Genomic DNA, 18023 nt, shown 5'->3' with positions numbered 1-18023 from the left:
TAATAATATGGGACTAGTGCCCTTTTTTATGCGATTTTATTACATTATTTCGGATTTATGCGGTTCTTAGCACTTTTGAAACGTATCTATAGTTTTACTATAGAACTGGTAGCTTTTTTTATGCTGTTTTTTTTTATACTGTTTCTTGCGGAACGTATCTACCGCATAAAAACAGAATCTACTGTATTTTGATTTGTTTAATCTTTGTGATTTCTACTAAAAAGATTTTAAATATATTTTGGTATTTAATAAATAAAGTATCTAGCAATTTTTCAACTATTTTGTCTCATTAATTTAAATAATTATAAAATGTAGGAACGGTTATGGCTAATGTGGTACAGTATATCACATTACCCGCCTTTTTTGATAAAACGACTTTTTTGACTATTTTTGGTTTTAATGGAATATCTTCGGAATTGTTTATTATAACAGAGTTTTATTTTGGAATATGCTACATAATTTTTTGCCTAAAACATGTTAAAATAATTGTCAAAACAGTATGTATATCACAATACGCTAACGTACTCTACTGTTTCATGGGAAATAACAAAATCATATTATAATATTTGTTAAGACTACTACTTAATAAAATAATAGTATGTGACAGACCATTACGACTTATCTTCTTCCTCTTCTTAATTGGCGCAATAACCACTTACGCAAGTTTGGCCGAGTTTAACAAAGCGGGCCAGTCGTTTCTTTCTCGTGCTAACCGGCGCCAATTGGACATACCAAATGAAGCCAAGTCCTTCTCCACCTGATCTTTCCAACGCAGAGGAGGTCTTCTTCTTCCTCTACTACCACCAGCTGGTACCGCATCGAATACTTTCAGAGCCGGAGCGTTTGTATCCATTCGAACGACATGACCCAGCCAACGTAGCCGCTAGATCTTTATTCGCTGGGCTAGTCTATGTCGTCGTAAAGCTCATACAGCTCATGGTTCCATCGCCTGCGATATTCGCCGTTGCCAACGTGCAAAGGTCCAAAAATCTTACGCAGAATCTTTCTCTCAAGCACTCCAAGCGTCGCTTCATCGGATGTTGTCATCGCCAACCCGCTTCTGCACCATACGTTAGGACGGTCATGGTGAGAGTCTTGTAGAGTATTAGTTTTGTTCGTCGAGAGAGGACTTTACTGCTCAGTTGCCTACTTAGTCCCAAGTAGCATTTGTAGGCAAGAGAGATTCTACGTTGGATTTCAAGGCTGGCATTGTTATCGGTGTTAATGCTGGTTCCTAAGTACACGAAGTCTTTTACACATCACGGCTACAGGTAACTCCTTTTCGTACTGTTGAATGCAGCTTAGATGTCGACGAAAAGATGGTGTGTGTCGATTCGATGGTAGACTTTCCAGGTGTAAAGCCACGCTGATAAGGTCCAATCAGTTGGTTGATGGTGGGCTTCAGCCTTTCACACAATACGCTCGCTAGAATCTTACAGGCGATATTTAGAAGATTAATCCCGCGGTAATTGGCACAGATTGTAGGATCACCCTTGTTATGGATTCGGCAGAGCACCTTAAATTCCAATCGACAAGCATGTTTTCATCCGACCATATTTTGCATAGGAGTTGATGCATGCCCCTTATCAGCTCCTCGCCTCCATATTTAAATAGCTCAGCCGGCAGGTCCGTCGACGCCCGCGGCTTTGTTGTTCCTTAGCAGCGTTATCGCTATTCTCACCTTGTCATGGTCGAGTAGCGGAACGACAATTCCGTCGTCAACGATTAGGGTATCGGGATCTTCACATTCTCTGTGACATGCGAAGCTGTCACCATTTAATAGGTTCGAGTATACCCTCCATAATTTAAGAATGGATGTCAGTCACCAGATCGCCGTCTTTGTTCTTACACTTTGTGGTAGAATTTTCGGGCGTTGTTCCTGTTGGCCAGCATCTCAAGCTCTTCGCACTCACGTACTTCGGCCTCTCGTTTCTTCTTTCGGATAATACGTCTCTCTTCCTTTTTCAGCTCTCCCGATCGCAGCGTGGCTCTATAGACGGCATCCTTTCTTTCAGCGGCAGCATGACATTCCTCGTCGTACCAACTGTTTTTTCGGGCTCGCCGGTATCCGATTTCTTCTTCGGCGGCGGTACATAGAGAACGAGAAATGTTGCTCCATTGTTCGTGCATGCCGGTTTGTTGGGCAGTACTCTCTGAGAGCAAGAGTGAGAGTCGAGTGGCGAATATTCTGGCTGTCCGCTGTGATTGCAGCTTTTCGATGTCGAACATTCTTTGCGTAGTTGGATGTACGCTTTTTGCTGCACAGAGGCGTGTGCGCAGTTTGGCTGCAACAAGGTAACAATACGAGGCGATCGTACGTACATCTAAAACACTGGAAGCGTGTCTTCCATCTATCACAACATGATCGATCTGGTTTCGCGTTTCCCGATCAGGAGACAGCCACGTTGCTTGGTGTATCTTTTTATGCTGGAATCTGGTGCTGCAGACTACCATGCTTCGGGCACCGGCGAAATCGATCAGCCTCTGTCCGTTATCGGATGCTTCGTTGTGCAGGCTGAATTTTCCGGCTGTGGGACTAAAAATTCCCTCCTTGCCCACCCTGGCGTTGAAGTCGCCAAGCACGATTTGTATGTCGTGGCGGACGCAGCGCTTATAGGAACGTTCCAAGCGCCCATAGAAGGAATCTTTTGGTCGCATCGTCCTTCTCTTCCGTCGGGGGGCGCAAATTAGTGAGATATTAAAAAAAAACGGGCTTTGATGCGGATTATTTCGAGACGCTCGTCCACCGGAGTGAACGACAGTACTTGGCGACGAAGTCTCTCTCCCACAACAAATCCGACACCGAATTTACGCTTCTTTACATGGCAGCTGTAGTGGACGTCCTGTAGTGTTCTTGCCTTGCCCCATCCATCGCATCTCTTGGATGGCAGTGATGTCAGCCTTTACTCTCACGAGAACATCAACCATCCGGGCAGAGGTACCTTCCCCATTTAGGGACCACTACGACTTATCACAATACAAAAATCTTCTAATATTCAGAAAACGATCTCAAATGTTGCTCCACCCAAGTTTTGCACTTAACATTTGTAGTGTGAAATTTTGTTGTGTTCATTGTGTGGTCGCGGAAGTGCGTAGGTTCGAATCACCGTACATGAAGCGCCGAAATGATATGTAAAAAGTTTTCTAATGAAATATATAAAAATATGATATTATTTTTATTATACACCTAAATATTTCTAAATAAAACATTTCATGCATACAAAAATGAGTAGGGTAGTAGAGAAGTAGTTAGTCTCCGGGCATACCATTGCTGCGACGGCAACTTTGATGATGCAATAAGCATTTTTAACCCCCTCATTCGCAACCAAAAAACAAAAGATAACAATGAGTTTGTGAAGACAACAATGAACACTTAAGTTGTCAGCAGAAATTACATTATATAAGTAAAAATGTTTAAATTGTAATTGGTAGAGAGAGATAAAATATCACATCGACAAGGGTAAACTATCAGCTTTTTCCCATGGCTGGAACAAAAATGAGTAGTTTACTGAGCTCTTTGTAAGGAGATATGTACCAACATAACTTTACCCGACAAATTTGAAAAGTTCCTTTACTGTTTGAACACACGCTTTGCATGACGTAAGCATTGACTCCTAGTTTTCCAAATCAATTTTGAGTTCATTGAAAATTTTCATTTCCGCAGTAAGCCTGAATATAGTATAATCGTACAGTAAAATTATTGATTAGTTGAAAAATGTATAATGAATAAAAAATGGGTTTCCTATACAATGCCGGACTAATCGCACTGTAGCAAAATTTAAAAAGTATTGTATATCTTTGCGCTAAAAAATATCGGTAATCTTCTACAGAACTTCCGATAGGGATATCTGTAACTCCAGTTGTGCAACTTTGTTTAATTCAATATAAGTGACATCAAAGATGTCGTCAGACCAGTGGTATGTGGAGCATGATCCCACTAACCCTATAACATTCCTGATTCCACCCTGGGACTGCTAAAAGCAATTTCATCAAGGTGGAGCCCCTTTATGCCTTTTAGACACACCAGGTACCTGCGTCCAGGTTCCTCTCTTAATTGCGTATTGGGGTTATACACTATCGATAGCATCCATTAGTTTGTCACCAATGGGGCACCGGAAAATTGCAATATCGATACTCGATGTCGACTTATCGTCTGTTTGGGTTCGTCTTGAGGCTATACCTCACGCGTTCGTGCTTGTCGTCTGTTCGTAAGTACAGTCATCCCCACAGGAGATCTGTTTCAAAGTGGCTACTTTGGGTCACGCATCTAGGCCTCTCTTGGGTGCGCTATATCGGTCGCATTCGCTTTGCTTCCGCTTTGCGCTCCTATTTTAAGTTTTGCAGTTTTATTAAGATCCTTGCTGCAAACTGTTTTACAGCTTCCCATTCGTCTTTCAATATAAGTGCTAGGGAATGCTACAATGCAGAAACTTACGCCTCATCGAGAAAAATTATTTGAAAATCGGTGTACAGGAAAAAGTGTGCATATGAACACTCATGATTCACAACTTTTTAGTGGCCCACGTCAATACTAATATTCTATGCTCTTAAAAGTCATTAGAATGAACTTTAAGTCATTACTTTGAAATACATTGTGTGTTGGTTACGTCGAAAGCATGCCCCGAAAAAATGTACAAAAACATGCCATAAAATTTTACAGCTAATAATAGTTTCATTAATTTTTTTTGTGTTTTCTTTTTAAAACAGTTCAATGCCTCTAAAAACCACCCGTTATAAAAATGCAGTCGTACCTACATATATCACAGTTCATTTATTTCTTCATTTACATTACAAAGATATTCTATCAGACCGACATAGCACGTGGCAACGGTAAATCTCCATTACCACCGACCAATAAAAACCAGCGTAGAAACACCACCCCCTTCAGCGCTCATGCAAGCGAAGCTGTTAGTTGTAAATACATAAATATGTATACATACATATAGCATATGACATCATAATAAAAATGGACGCGCAAAAATATTTTTGTGATTTGGTATTTACTGCTATACATGTACGTATGTATGTACTTCCATAAAAGATGTAGACAGGAATTGGTAGTAACAACAAATGAAGTGATATTGGCAAATTAAAGGAAGCACCAAAGTACATAACAAATCGACGCTCATATCCGTATGAAAAAGCAAGAAGTCAATACGAACTATTCAGCAGCGGCGAAGGCATTCATGATTTTTCAGAGACTAAGCGGTTTTCAGCCCCTTTTTATCAGTAATTTCTTCCTAACGCGAGAAAAGTTTCACTCAGTAATAAAATATAGAAAATTTAATTGTAAACTAGTAGTTCGTAACCTATCCGAAACAAAATTTTAAAATTTGAAACAGCTCTAATATAATAATTTCGAAGTCTGTTTAAGAAATGTTCCCTTTAATGCCTTTTAAACTTTTCAAATCTGACAGAATATTAAGAATTAGAGAATCCCCTGGAAATTGTTGACTTATGTTTGGTAGGAGGGTTGAGAATATCGCTTTAAAACCCCGGTAATTGATTTTTAAACATTGACGCGACACATTCATCAATGCCTTGCCTCAATTAAACAAGTTCCATACGAACTGTGACCTCCTGGCTGATGTTAGTAAAATGGACTTTGATAAACGAAAAACGGGCAATTGCGAAATATCTCTGCTAAGCCACTAGTTGTGAATCCTCGTTTATTTTTGTAGTTAAAATGTTGCCCCTCCTTTAACAATCAGAATATATATTAACATATACAATACGGCGGCCGCCGTGGCCGAATGGGTTGGTGCGTAACTACCATTCGGAATTCAGAGAAAGAACGTCGGTTCGAATCTCGGTGAAAGATCAAAAATTAAGAAACATTTTTTTTCTAATAGCAGTCGCCCCTCGGCAGGCAATGGCAAAAATCCGAGTGTATTTCTGCCATGAAAAAGCTCCTCATAAAAATATCTACCGTTTGGAATCGGCTTGAAACTGTAGGTCCCTACATTGTTCCACCATCAAGATGAACACCACAAATAGGGGGAGGAGCTCGGCCAAACACCCAAAAAGGGTGTACGTGCCAATTATATATATATGTATATATATATATATATACTATACCCGCATAAATAGATAAGAAAGCTCTAAAAATGTTGGCTTCCCCCTTTGTGATTTCAAATATTGTACCTCGATGTGTATAAGTGAATGAGGTAACGGGAACGGATAGTTAATAAACATGAATTGCGTTTTCTTGGACGATTTTTCTTCGGCTCTCTTTGTTGTATTACTAGCATTAGTATTATGATGTTTCTCCCCTTAGTCGCCTGCTCCGTCTGACTTCCCTGCTGCTCCACTGCTATTATCTTTGATTTGTTTTCACTAATTCCTTTATGTTTTAGTTTAGCAAATAGATGTGTTCATTAGGAAAGTCAAGATAGAAAATAAAATTGACTACTACTTTTGCGTTCGATTCCTTTCCTTCATTCGCTACCACTTCCCTACCACAGGCGAGTTTGTTTGCATTAAATGGATTTCATACAAAAGAATGCGTGTGCGCGCGTGGGTGCGCCGAAAACACTCTAAGATCTATCAAAAATGCGCCACAATCCAAATTTACTTTGCCGCCTTTGCTTAATATGCGATTGAAAAAATGAGGGCATCACACACTTCATCATTGTACAACCTCAAAATGCCAAAAAGCATTCCAAGTTTTCAAATTTTTCGCTTGTCACCGACGCATTACCGTTCATTGATTTTGCTGCGTTAAAGGCACGGCTCTGCTAATTGCCCTTGCCGGAGCAAATGCGTGTTTGGGCTCAATCAATTGATATCCGACAAGTTGGCAGAATTAAGAAAGCAACTTTTTGAAGGCTTGTCCAAAATAATTTCGCTGATAATGGCGCACTGATAATCGAAAACGACGCATTCAAATGCAATTACCATCAGCGTAGAGAATGTCAGGAATAGGTAAAAGAGATGTCTTCGTATGCCGAAATAGCCACAAGTGGTGTTTTTTAGCTCAATGGCTAATTAACTGAATATCATTGCTATATTGTGAGTGATTACAACCACGCTAGAAATGAGGGTCGCGCAACAGGAATGAAGCCGACACCTAGCAGAATTATTTATCACGCTTTGAACCGTGTGCGTGTCAATTTCCATTTGAAATTTTAATGTTGTGTTTTTGTATTTTTGAAAACTTATTTGGGCATAAACTTGATTAGTATATCGTAAACTTCGTATTTAGAAAACTAGTGCAGGTTTTAGCCCCGAAGGCATTGTTCAAGCGTCAAATTTAAAGTAGAAATTGTCTACTAATATTAACAAACTTGAATTGCGAAAATAAACATTACGTTTTAAGTGCGCTTTTGTTGCATGATTACACAGACAAATCTCTGCACAGTATTTGCGCTTATCTTCTTTAAATTCAGAGCTGCTATTCATTGCCGGCATACGCAATGAAAACAGACGCATGGCGACGGGCTGTACCGGTGAACACCAGCCATGGCAACCGTCATTTTTGCGCCAGTTAATTCATTAGAGATATGATGGAGGAGAAAGCAGAGTGATGCAGCTGGATGGTAGGTCGCGCCATAAACACAAACCCCCAGAGATAACACCTTTTCCCAATAGTAGCGCACGTGTACAGAGACAGTGGTGGTAGTAGACAGTCGGTAGCATTGCAGGACGGCTTTGATGGCAGTTTTCCTTGTACATAGGCTCAATGTTGCGCGCATCCCTGGTCCGCAACTGCCGCAGATAAGGCGTTAATTATGCCGCCATTGCACAAATGTGCCACATTTAGCTGTCATAATTTTTGTTTCAATTCATCTGAAAAAAACGACTATAATTTGGCGGCATAATCAGCGTGGTAGCTGCATATACTATACAAAGTGGTGGGAGCGCTCAGGTCTTATTATAAAATATTCTCTCACTACATCTCGATTCGTCTCACCTGCTCCTCTTCCTGTCTAGTCGGCCTTTTATCATTTTTGTTGTTTTGTAGCTTGAACATTGTTTGAGCGCACTGAAGCAGTAGTAAAAAGTACAAACAAATGTCGGAAAATACCAATGTTGCTGTTTTATGTATATAAATGTGGATGCATATTCAGCGCTTCAGCATACAAGTACAAAGCAGGGATACGCGACAGCAATGGTCGCGGCTAACAAAGATAGCCATCGCTCAAATTTGCCGCGAACGCCTGACCCCAACTGCCGGTTTCGCCACATACGTGCATATAACCGTTATTATCTAGATTTGTGTGCTACACAAATCTGCAGTAACATTAATTTTGCAACTGTCGCTACCAAAGCAGTAGCAAAAACAACAAGTAGATCGACCTTCGGCAGTACTGTTGCTACGAATTCTCCGCCAGCCGCTGCAAGGAAGAGATTTGTTGCATGAAAATGACAGTTGGGGTAGGTTTGACAAAGCAACAGTAGCACAGCTACAATACTACGAATACGCAGACAGATTGAACAGTAGCAGAGGAAGTGATAAGTGTAAGCGTGCTCGTTCCACAAAGGCAATCCACAGTCGTTTGGCATAGCACAAGTAAGTATCTAAGGAAAGGTAGACGCGCGGCAAATGAGACGCTTGCTTAGCTGGTTGATGGCTTTTAGTAAAAAGAGGCAGCATAGGCAAGGATTATTGTTTCTCAGTCCCGTAGAGTGGTATACTCGCGAAGCTGGAGAGAATGCAGTGGTAAAGCTTTGGTATTAATTAATCGTTTTTGTACCCTTCGCTTAAAGAGCCACTTGCTTTTGATTGTTCACTAAAATTGTGATGCACAGCCAGATAAAACAATAGTAAAGCTACAAATAAAATTGGTTCTGCCCGCACTCCGCGCAGCAAGCTGCTCTTACTTAACTTATTTCCCAATTCAACTCGTTCATCATTTAAATCCAATGGTTTGAGGCAGCTTTAGATTCGAACTACTTTAATGAATTACTACTACATGAATAACAATACTTTCATAGTAATTTTCCTTCAATAAAAAACCAGAAATAAAAAAAATAGTAGTACCCTTAAAAAGTTATTTTTAAGACATTTATTTGTTCCCTATAAATCATACAATAGAAAATTTCAATAGCAGATGTGTAGGGATTATCTGAATAAATCAAGCAACTACGTAAGTAGATGCTTTCCATTTCAATTCAACCGGGCTATTCGGGTCATGTTCTTCGATTTCGATGTAACTCAAATATGTTGCTCTCTGGTCAAAATAATGAGACACGTATTTTTTTGTTCACCCGAAAAAAAATTTTTTCAAGATTTATCGGCAATTTTGTTTTCGGCTCAAAATCGAGTTTTTAATTATAGGTATAAGTAATTTTTTTTTTTAATTGCTCATTACTTAGTCAAAAATGAACCGATTTTAATGATTCTGGGTTCAAAATGATCGTCATTACTTACACGAGCGACTTCATGTACAAACAATAGGAAAAAGGTAGTTGAAAATTTTTTATTTTGCAAAAAAACAAAAAGTGCGAAACAGGTTTTTACTCCTTTTGATTTGGAAAAAGTTAAAAAAAATACACTTTTTGAAATATTGAATTTCGCAAAAATTTCGCACTTTTTGTTTTTTTCGCAAAATAAAAAATTTTCAAAAATTAAAATTAACTTGTTCTATTTTTTTAATTTTCGGCTATGATTATCTTTCAGCTATCTCCTATAAAAGTTAAGTGTTTTGTTTTTTTCGAATCATTCACCAAAATATGCTGTAAAATTAAACACAACACAATTCTAAATATGTAGAAATATTATTTAACTACAATTAAATTCCTATAAAATCAAAAGCAAAAAAAATTTAAATAGCAGCAGCAGTTAACAAGCACAATATCAGCAGTGGCGCCAGCGTTGTGGCAACGCATCAAAACTGCATCTTCTCTCTCTAGGGGCTGCGTAAAGTTCAACGATGTGAAAACAGAACTCAGCTGAGAGCTTTGCAAACTTCTTTGAGCAGACTTGCGTTCCGTCGGTAGACAGCATGCACTGAGGTGGGCAAAAAAATCGACGCATTCCCCTAATGAAGCTTTTAATATTAATTACAGCACGGCCTATTACAGAAAATGCCGAAACTACTGAATGCTTTCGAATGGTAAGGCAATAGAATGAGACTCACAAATATGCCTGTATACGAGTACAGCTTCAATGTAACTCAAAAATAAAAAAATTTACTGACTATTATCAACTTAAATTCGTATTTGGAAATAAAATATTCTAAGAAGGTCAGTCATAAGTCTAACATTTTTAGATCAATTTATATCTGATCATAAATGTCCAATAATAACATAGGTATGGTAAATCAAAAAATTAAAGCATCAGCAAGTTTTCAAGGTCTTAATGTGATAAAAAAATTGTGCATAGCTCGAACCTCTTATTTTACGTAATCGTAGGCCGTAGTAATATATGGGACTACATATATATTATGTACTCTATGTATGCTTGTTGAAAAATATCAATGAGTATTTGAAGTCTTCCTTTACGAATATTTAGAAAAACAGAATAATGTCATTCCTTTTATGATGCTATAACTGTTGGAGAGGTTAGTCAACGACAAAGAACTTTACTAGACTTCTCAAAGTAATTTATAAAAGTTATGTACATAAAATGCAAATTGTTGCTATACAACATATCCCAGCTTCTCTATAACAACAACCAATGTGAAGAAGATTTTATGGAGTTTTTCTTCGATATTAATGATCATAACTACACTATCTAGGCGGGCACCGTAGCCGAATCGGTTGTGAGTGACTACCATTCCGTAGCGCTCGAGTTCGAAATCCCGGGCATGCATAAGCTCATAGCGTTTTTAAAGGTTCTTTATTTTACAACGATTTGTTTGCTATTTGGCAAAGGGTAAGTATTCATTCGATAAAACAATTTCTGCTCTATAGAGCTATGCTAATTTTATTTTTTAGTTATTTAATTTTTTATGAGTTTTTCGGCTTAGAAACGGAATACCCAGTAGGTAAAAATCATTATTTTCGACACCTGCTCCTCCTAGCTTTTCATCCAGGTTAAAAAGCTGCCGAAGTAGACCGGGATATTTGACGACGTATATGGAGAAGGTGTCATAGGCGCGTGTACAGTACGGAAATTGTTTGCAAAATTCAAAAATGGCGACTTTGACGTCGATGACACGTTGCGCAGCGGAAGGCCTTCTGAATTCGATGAAGAATCTCTCAAAACACTTTTAAAGGAAAACTTGGCGAACAGTCGTGAATTGGCAAGAAAATGAACTGCGATCGTAAAACGATTCTCAATCACCTTCATTCACGATATGTATTTGGTGGGACTGGGAGGGTATGGTGTACTGAGAAATGCTCGAAAAGAATGTCACGGTCAACAAGGAGCTCTACATTCGACTGAAAATACCTGATCGACATGGTTAAACCATACTCTTTCACGACAACGCCAAGCCCCATGTTGCACAAGTCGTCAAATCCGCATTCCAAGAGCTCGAATGGAAGGTCCTTCAGCATCCGCCGTATTCTCCGTACCTTGCACCGACCCGTTACCATCTTTTCCGCTCCCTGTCAAACCATATGAAGGGCGTTACCTTCGATAACAAAGAGGTCCTTAAAAACTGGTTCAACAACTTCTTTGACACCAAACCAGGCGATTTTTGGTGGAACGGCATCAACAAATTGGTCGAGAGGTGGGAACAGCGAATATATAAAAGCCTTCGGTAAAAACGCTACGAAAATAAATCCAATTAAACAAGACTGAGCTAAAACACAAGAAGTAACGACAGGAGCTCTGTACTCATAACTTCGACTTTATTTATTCAAAAAAGTCCCCTCTGGCCTCGATATACGCTTTTCGGAAGAGTGTTTCAGGTCATTGACCGAAATGGCCTTCAGGAAGTCGGTACAAACTTTTTGGATGGTTTGGATGGAACGTTTTCTCTTCATGGCCAAATGCAATTTTCCGAATAGGTAGAAGTGGAATACGGTGATTGATTGATGTTTAAAATGGGATTTCTAGTCAAAAAATTAGTCACAAGGGTGGATCGATGAGATGGTGTATTGTCATGCAATAAGCACCAGCTTCCTCCTTTGCAGTATTCAGGGCGAATTCGACGAATGCGATGCAGCAATCGTTTCAAAACGCCAAGATAGAAAATTGCGTTGACGGTTTGGCCCGTATGCACGAACTCCTTGTGAACAATTCCCGTGGAATCGTAAAAACAAATGAGCATCGACTTGATTTTTCACTTCTCTAAACGCGATTTTTTCGGTGGTTGCTTGTCTGGGGCCTTCCATTCGGCATCTTGACGCTCAGTTTCAGGTTAATGTTGGAAACACCACGTTTCATCACCAAGGAAGTTCTCGTATTTTCTCGCCTCTTTAATGAGGTCTTTCGAATGTTGAATTCTAACTAATTTTTGGTCTTCAGTTAATTTGTGCGGAATGAAATTGCACAGGCCTTTCGTAAGCCCAAATGATCAGTTAAAATGCATTAATCGATGTTGTGAGACATTAAACTTTGATTCCATGAACTTCAACAATGATTTCGGCTTATTTTTGGTAAATTTACCAACAATTTCGAAGGAGTTTTCGGTGATTGATGATTTTTGGCGGCCCGTATGTTCATTGTCATTTATGTTCTCACAATTATCTCTGAAACGTGTAAACCACTCATGAACTCTGGCACCAGATAGACAATTATCGCCATAAACTTTTTTCATCAAGTCAAATGTTTCGGTAAACGTTTTACCGATTTTAAACAAAATTTGATATTAGACTCATTTTTGTACCGATGCCACAAACATACTGACACTTTAGACGTAATAACTTCGCTTCCACTGAACCGAATGTCACCAAGCTTTCACTGGAAGTCAGCTAAGGATGTAACTTCCAACGCACTAATTCATTAAGAAGAAAAGGTTGTATGATGAAATTTTCCGGAACCTAAACTCAATCTACGGGCCGACAAAACCTCAGCAAAGTATAAAATATGGGCAGAGCGCTTGCGGCTTACCTCCAATGTCGCAGGTAACAAAATTTACCAAGTATTAACGAACTTAGAATATGAACTACGTGAATTTTTCAAGTTACGCGGAAAAGAATTATGAAAAGAAATCTGAAACCATTTTGGCATTTAATTTGTAACACGTATTAAAAACATATTTTTAGAAATGGAAAATTCGTAACTTTTTTACTGAAAATTTAATACCAGAGTAAATTTGATTACAACTCTAGAAAACACCTGTACCTACGTCAATACAGAAAAATACGTAATTCATTATCCGCTTCAAGGGTATTCTAGACATGCTGGGTCAATAAGTTTGTTAAAAAAAATCGTGTTTGCATGATAAAAGTTTTTTCTCTCGGTGCAAGTGTCTGAACCGTCAAAGTTTGCCAAGAATATGTAAATCAATGCATGCAAATCTATAATCTATAACCTTCTTCGAAATGGAAGCAGCTGTGCTGATGCACTGAAAAGTAAAACATTTTGTTTTTTTCCAACTATTGTACAAGTATTTGGGATTATTATTATTCACACATTTTGCAAGTAAATATGCGACATAGGAATATGTCTTGGATTTTACTCAATATGGGCTCCAAAAATTAACGTTGATGGTCTTCGTGCATTACCGGCTGGTATTAAAGTTTGCTATTGAAATGGGTATCTGTATTTATTACTGCCGGCAATACATACTCGGGCATGCATGCATAACACTTGTCATTGATGTTGCATGCGTCCTTGTTGCAACGTCAAGCTGCGCACAAGTACGTAGGTACACAATTGTTGCTGCAATGCTGTTTTAAAGTATTCTTTGGTTATTTTATGTTGTTGCTGTTTTTGCTTTTTTTTGTATTTTTATTCTTATAGCCTGATGGTGTTGTGCGTGTAATTACAAATTCAAAACCAGTGAAAGGCGTGAATGTAACTGTCAGCAACACGAGCCAAGCCCGACATATGTGAGTAGACATAAACACCCAGCACGGAAAACATACGTAAAAGTCCAAATTCAAATTCAGAGCTAATTTGGCAAATGGTAAAATAAATTAAAAAAAAAAAACGAAAATGAATGTGGAACACAATCCAAACAACGACGAAACACCCAACAAAGGAGGAACGCGTCAGTTATCTATTCTATACTAACATATATTTTGAGAGCCGTATTTTTCTGATCGTAAAGCTCGAGAATACCGATTTTTTTTTTCGAAATTTTGCTTATAGATTAGATGGGTTTCTAATTATCTTATGCAAAAAATATTTCTTAACACGTTGAGCGCGGTGCCGATATTTCTGACATTTTCCTCCGGCCGGTACAAAGCGGTCGCTCTTCAAGTATACGATAATATAATATCGGCGCTCAATTCCCTGTTTTTCTTTCACGAAGTAACCGGACAAAAAATATCAATAACGGAATTTCGAACACAATTGATAAAGTATATATATATTAAGTATATAAACAAATTCCATTTCGGGAAGGAAAAATTGTTCATAAATTACAGAAAAGGGAAAGAGATGTCCACAAAGTTCGGAAATACTGTCCCGGTTATTATGGTGAAGTTTCAAGATTATTTGGGTCTAAGAAAGCCAAAAACTTAACAAAAAAATTTCATATTATTACAGCCACTCTTTTGCTTAGAATACTTATTGAAAGTATATTTCACTACATTCATTCAAGTTGTATTTATCTGTTAACTTTAATACTGTCGGTCCCACGAAAAGTGAAACGACGGTCACGAGTAAAGATTAGCGCCGGTTCCCAGAGACCGGGGTCACGTGTTAATGTTACCATGAACTGGAACTCCAGGCCTTTGGAAATCCCATAGAATCTAACAAACACGCCCACATAACAGCGCTGCTCACCTTCTTCTTCTCTTTTTAATTGGCGCGATAACCGCTTACGCGAGCTCGGCCGCTGCTCACCTACAAATTATAAATGAGAGAGATCTACTATTTTTAGTGCCAAAGGACAAAGGAAAATTTATGTACATATATACATAAGTGCTAACGTTAATTCTAGTGTTGATTCTTACGTTAAATAACTCTTAGCTTGCGTTAAATAACTAATATGTACGGATCATAGAAGTTGCTTTCGATTCATCAACCATCTAGGGAGTGGTGAATAAAATAAAAAATATCCCTTGAATCAAGCTTTGCATATAATTCAACAGCAGTGCATTATTTTCATTTTAGCCCAACGCTATGTAATAGCATTGCTTTTCAAAGTGTATCGCCTGAAAGTATGCAAATTGTTTCGATCCCATCGTAACACGGTAAAAAAACAAGCATCCTGCTCCTCGCCACATGTCGCCCAAACTTTGATGTAATTTTATTGCTCTTCAAAGCATCCCGTCAAAAATATGCAAAATATAATTATAAATACTCCTATTTATACTTAAGACCTAAGCGTCTTCGATTCGCTATGAGTTAGCGAGTGGCAAATAAATGTAGCAAGTGGCATTTCCAAAAGTTTTCGTCAAGCGAGCAAAGCCCAAACATAGGCAACAAAGTAGTGGCGAATCAAAGACGGCTGCTGTCTCTTGATTATCACAACTGTTGCTGCTTTCACATACTCATTTTTCGATTGACAACTAGCGGAATTCTCCAGCCAGTTTCGAAGTGGTGAATCGAAAGTGGGAAATGAAGCATTGAAAAGAATAGTGTTGAGTCATTTATGTAACCTCAAATGAGTATTTATATACACACTCAAACACTTATTTAATGACGTATATAAACTTTGTTGCTGTGTTTATTTTTATGCCCACGCACTTCTGCCCAAGGGTTTTATAATTTTGTTCACATAAGGAATCGAGATTGACCTATGTATACCAAAAAGTGTTTCGAATGATGAGAGGAGTTGATTCAGCTTGTCCGTGTGCACGATAGCTGGAGCAAAAAATAAATATTTCAATTGAATTTGTTTTTTATTTGCTATCTTTGCCATTTGATAGATTAGTATTGAAAATGGGCGAAATCAGTGAATAACCACACCTACTTGCCTTATAATGGAAAGAAGAAAATCGGAGAAACGCCATTCAAATTTGGTACAAATACCATAGCCCAGGAAGAGAAAATTTTGAAAAATGGGTGTTGCCGCGCCCACTTTTGTATAAATTCGTGCATGTGAATAACGGCTTAAGAAAACTCATCCTAACTTGGTATGTACATGTATTACTTCCCAACTTATTTGGATCCGGCGTAAATATTATTACATCGCCAACTCTTATATGTCGAGACTTAATTTCCTTTCGTCCGTCCAATGTTACAAGCTTTAACTGTCATCGTATATGAGTTTGTTTGGTTCCAATAGCCAGCCCAAATTACATTTTACTATAGAGTTCGGGCCGGACCGAATTTAGATTTCCGTACTTGTTTTTTGGTTTCAATAATAAATCACACAAGCTATGGCTGAACATTTTATTTAAAAAGTACTTTTGAGTGGCGTTGCCACTATTTTTGAATTCAAAAAGTATTAGCATTCCAGATCGCTTGGTTGAAGACAAGCATTTTTACGGGCGCTTTAGTAACTAATGGAACTATTGCGATAATATGCGGTCCACGAGGTATCGAAAGACGGTCAATTGAAAACAAATGGATTTCTCCACAGGGTATGTATTTATGCTTGCAGCTGTTCATATATACAGAAAATCTTCGTCTGTATGTATCCGTCTACCTGTAGAGGTGACTATAGGATGGAGACGGGTAGGAGAATGGGGAAAACACTTTTACAAGTACGGGCCTTGTTGAAATCGTCTTACAATGCCAGCAGCATTTTTTAACAAAATTTCTTTGGTGAATAACATGCAACATGACAGCAACTACAGTGTTAGCAATGCGTTTTACTCATTCATTCAGTCATCTATATACATATTTACTCATTCATTCATGCGCTTTTCCTTTTACATATGATGCGCCATTGCAATAAATTGTGGCGGATTTCTACAAGCTCCAAACCGAGCAATATCACTTCAGACAGACGACAACATTCAACATCCTCTAACTAACGATGGCATCCTGTTCTGTTATAATGTTCAAACGTGTGACACTGACGTCCAACGCGCTTGAGAAGAGGAGTAAGTGGAATTGGTGGTGTTATTGGAGGTGGCATATACCGCTGTAGCAGACAGACGGCACTACTCAAAGGTACCTGCAACTCTTCAATATAGGATGTAGGTGTAATTCTCATATCACTTATGCTATGCTTCTTTTAAGATGCGCCTAAAAGTAGACAACATTCATGACACCACCAGTCAGTCAGACAGCATGCATTCGCACCCACTCACTGCCTCGAATGATTCATTTGCTATACACCTCTGCGCACTTCTTTTTTCCAGACGAGATACCGAGTTGCTAGTAGCGTTGTAAGCGTAAGGCAATATGTTAAACGAACCGGAAACATGTATACTTTTTTCTAGTACGAGTACTTGTAGATATCAGTAAGCGCATAATAACAATAATAACAAAAGCAGTGAGGCAACAACAGCAAGGAATCATGAGCAACAAATGATATTTTTTCTTCAACTTACTTTTTTCACAAATGCTTTTCCTTGCTACCTCGATATTGGTTGGTTGGTGGGTTGTTTGGCAGGAACATTGCAGCGGACACTTAACAGCACAAAGGAGGGTCGCATTAGTGTACCAAAATCAGAATGCTTGCAAATATTTATACATACATACGAATAAGTACGTACATACGTATTCGCATTGAGGTGCATAGAGACGTCAAAAACAGGAGGTACCAACACAGGGCTTAAGCGAGTGAAGCATTGAAGTGTTTCAGGCTGCTGTAGTACTACAGTAACAACAACAATGATGCTACGCATAAGCGTCAGCAAGAATCCCATTGTACTTCCGTCTTCCTTTCTAAAATGTACAGAACTCGTCAATACGTTTAACTCTTCATAATAGATATACCTCGAGTCTTGGATGCCTTCCGAAAAAGATCGACCTTTGTTTTAGGGCTTAGCTTAATGGCAGGCGCTGTAGTTTGGCGCACAGTTATGTATTTGCAAAAATGTACATATCTTTACAAAGAAGTAAAGTACTCCTCGGCGTCAAAGCTGTTCAGTTGAACGCGTCTATGCTCTACTTGAGC

This window comes from Anastrepha obliqua, chromosome 3 (assembly GCF_027943255.1).
Source record: "Anastrepha obliqua isolate idAnaObli1 chromosome 3, idAnaObli1_1.0, whole genome shotgun sequence".
Taxonomy (NCBI): Eukaryota; Metazoa; Arthropoda; class Insecta; order Diptera; family Tephritidae; genus Anastrepha; species Anastrepha obliqua.
The sequence above is the reverse complement of the archived record's forward strand: the minus strand, read 5'-3'. Positions refer to the sequence as shown.